This window comes from Sinocyclocheilus anshuiensis, unplaced genomic scaffold (assembly GCF_001515605.1).
Source record: "Sinocyclocheilus anshuiensis isolate Anshui unplaced genomic scaffold, SAMN03320099.WGS_v1.1 scaffold1728, whole genome shotgun sequence".
Classification (NCBI taxonomy): domain Eukaryota; kingdom Metazoa; phylum Chordata; class Actinopteri; order Cypriniformes; family Cyprinidae; genus Sinocyclocheilus; species Sinocyclocheilus anshuiensis.
In genome coordinates, this window is record NW_015555814.1 from 117,868 (window position 1) to 121,238 (window position 3,371).

Consider the following 3,371-nt stretch of genomic DNA (forward strand, 5'->3'; position numbering starts at 1 on the left):
CACAGACAAAACAGTCGGAGATGCGTTTCTGTTTTTTTTTTTCTATTTTACGCATTAGTAGGAAATCAAGACTTCGCAAGTTATCTTGTAAAATAAAAAAAAAACAATATGGAATAAACTGTGTAGGCCTACAGAAAGCGAGTAAAGAACTCTCAACATTAGGCTACTAAAAAGGTCAGTTTAATCTCGCAAAAACTCCCGTTAATAAAAAAAATATGACTACACTGCACAATTAATCTCTTACACTGCATCTTTATTGTTTATGATGAATTCGGTGCTTGCACGTATATACACCGCTTTTATTATTATTGCAGCTTAGATGTTCAGATAGCTGCAGTACTCCGACTTTGCCACAAGGAAAAGTGCGTACGCCTGCTCAGACCCTGACGTGGCGGTAAGTACTTTTCCACGTCAAAGACCGTTTTTATAAATACGAACGTTGCCGTGGATTTTAGCGTACGCACACTCTAAGATCAAATCTGTGCATATGCACATTTTATAAATGAGGCCCCAGATGCGCCGTTATGCGACATGAGGAACAAGTGGTATATCCAAAACAAAATGAGCAGAGGGCAAACATGGAGCAACGATGAGATAAAGTGCCTTTTATGAGCTTGCAGGTGGTAAAAATAAAATCATATGTACACGCCACGTGTTCGAATTAAAGTGTCGCTAAAAAGGCTGATCGGTGAATGGGTACTTTGATATCACAAACCCGCAGCACCGCTTTTAGTTTGGGGTGTTCGGTAAGTTCCGTCACAAAATATACGTAATTCAACCCGACCGCTCGGGTTGTGAACATATTATTGTGACATTTCTTGCTGATACGCATATCGATACAGATGCTTCTGTACTGGTACAGCAGCAAATGCCATGACGCAGCTTTGAAAAAGAATCACAGAACAGAAAAGTCCAATTAACAATTATTTTCTTTGCACCTATTAATAACTCTGGAATTAGAAACTGAAGTGTCTTACATTGTCCAAACCTTAAGGCTCTTATTGCGCTCTGTTATACAGAATATATTATTCATTTTATATTGACATTTTTAAATTTATTTCCAGAGAGATATTATTGAGTTTACAGGCTATGGTGGTTTTGCTGTTGTAAACACTACTGTTGCTGTTGTAGAAAAAAGAATATATATATATATATATATATATATATATTATTTATTTTTTCATAAATCTGTTCTGGTTCTATTCTTTTTTTTTTTATGATAATGTTAATAAAAACAGGATTGATTAGTATAATTCAGAGGATGAGAACGTGTAAGCCTGTTTTACCAGTGTTGTGGTGATTTATTATTTTTTTTACTTTATTTAGTTTTTTAATATGACATTTGTTTTTCCAGAACAAAGGTCCAAAAAGAAAACGATAGTACGGTATACTAGTAGTTACAAATAAACATCTCTGATGCACAAAATAAAGGAGTTCCAAACAGATCACATCGATAACATCAGCAGGGTGTGAGGGAAAAAAAAAAAAAAAAGTCAATACAAAAAATACTACAATAACAAGATAATAATATTTAGGTAAATAAATTTCTTGAACGGGGTGGATCTTATATACTGCTTACAAGTGTTGGGCACAATAGTCATCAGGTCACTTTTTTTCCCAGTTAACAGTAAAATCTGATATATTCCCGAATCTTGTAATTGAAGTGAGGAGATGTGGAATAGACTTACTAGGATTTTTAATAAACAAAAGTATATCGTCTGCGTAGAGTGAAATATGTTGTGGTAGGCCACCTATCGTGATTGGTTGGATAGCTGCCTGTTGCCGAATGTATGCAGCCAAGGGCTCTATCGCAACTGCGAAAAGAAATGGGGACAGCGGGCAGCCTTGTCTTGTCCCTCTATAAATTGAGAAAGGACCTGAGATATTATGATTAGTCACTACTGAGGCTTTTGGACAGGAATATATGGTTTTTATCCACTCTCTAAGCACGTGGCCGAAACCAAATTTCTTCAGGACCGACATCATATATCCCCATTCTACTTGGTCGAATGCCCTTTGTGCATCCAATGAAATGACTGCAGCTTCTTCTTTATGATTTGAATATAAAACATTGCATAGGCGACGTAGATTAAAATACATATGTCTGCCTGGCATGAAGCCTGTCTGATCCGGATGTATAATATCACAGATATGCTCCTTCAATCTATTTGCAAGGATTTTCCCGATTATTTTGGTTTCAGTGGGTAGTAAAGAGATTGGTCTGTATGATGACACCAGCAGCCGATCTCGACCCGGTTTAGGTATAAGAGCAATATTGGCGTCACACATAGATGCAGGAAAACGGCCAGTTTCCTGTGAATGCTTAAACATACGTACCAACAATGGCAAAATGACCTTACTAAATCTTTTGTAAAATTCGACGCTAAACCCATCAGGTCCTGGGGCCTTGTTGTTAGGGAACTCTTTAATAGCATTTTCCACCTCTTCAATGCTTATTTCTGCATCTAGTGCCTTTAAAGCCACTTCGCTTAATTTTGGCAAGTGTAGTCCTTCCATAAAACTTATCAATATTTTTCTGATCAAACTTCCCTATGGAAGTATAAACCTCTGTATAAAACTTTGCAAAATTTAGATTTATTTCCTTTGGATCGGTTATTATTATCCCCTCTTTATTCTTAATTTGATATATGGCGCTAGCAGCTTCATGTTGTCTTAGTTGCCGCGCCAGAAGGTTATGGGGTTTATCACCTAATTCATAGTATCTTTGTTTAACCTTACATAATAATTTTAGTACGATAATAGAGAATTGTATTCATACTTTAATGCAATAATTTCTTTCAGTAACTCAGTATTTGGGCTATTTTTGTGTAAGCTTTCTAATCTGGTAAGAGTACTTTCTATTTCAGTCATTCTCATCCTAACTTTCTTCCTTTGAGCTATCTCAAATGCTATTATTTCCCCTCTAACTACAGCCTTCAATGCCTCCCATAAATTTGAATCATGCACATCACCATTATCATTAATTTCTATAAATTGCTCTATCTTTTTTCCCAGATTTTTATTAAATTCTTCATCCTTTAAGAGCGCGTTATTTAACTTCCATCTAAATTCTCCTCTTAAATTATCTAATCTAAGGTCAACTGACTGGGGAGCATGATCTGATATTATAATGTTGTGATATTGTGACTTGCATGCATTTGGTACTAAATTTGAGTGGTGATTATTTTTAAAGCACTCATTTTTTAGATAAATACAAAGATCAGGGGCCTGTTTCATAAAACAAGTTTACCAAATAAGCCAGGCTTATTTCAGTTATGGCGCTTTTCCACTGCATGGTACGGCACGGTACGGTTCACTTTTTGGGGGTTTTCCACTGGGTACAGTACCTGGTACTTTTTTTAGTACCACCT